Below are 265 nucleotides of genomic sequence, written 5' to 3'. Positions count from 1 at the left end.
CCAAGAGTATTATTACTGGAACAGAATCTATAACAGATTTAGCTGACACCCACCCCTCCCCCACCCCCCTACACACAGTGACTAGATGCCAGATTACGTGGACAAAGAAATCTTACTAAGGCCAGAGAGACGGCAAGGGATTATAGAGGACGGTGCAAGCAGTCGAGGAAGAGGCTGCCAATCTTAGCGTATGACGTGACACTTGAGAGAAAAGGAGATTAAAAAAAGAATAGAAATTAGGATGGGATGAAAAGGATATTGATTT

The 265-nt window shown here is 43.8% G+C and overlaps 1 protein-coding gene across 1 annotated transcript in view; it reads right to left on the bottom strand.

The window, feature by feature from the left end:
- LOC119589140 (calcitonin receptor-like protein 1) overlaps positions 1-265 on the bottom strand; it is a 102,570-nt gene that overhangs the window by 99,862 nt on the left and 2,443 nt on the right. The gene's annotated exons all lie outside the window — the stretch shown is intronic.

This window comes from Penaeus monodon, chromosome 25, assembly GCF_015228065.2.
Source record: "Penaeus monodon isolate SGIC_2016 chromosome 25, NSTDA_Pmon_1, whole genome shotgun sequence".
NCBI classification, from domain to species: Eukaryota; Metazoa; Arthropoda; class Malacostraca; order Decapoda; family Penaeidae; genus Penaeus; species Penaeus monodon.
The sequence above is the reverse complement of the archived record's forward strand: the minus strand, read 5'-3'. Positions and strand labels throughout refer to the sequence as shown.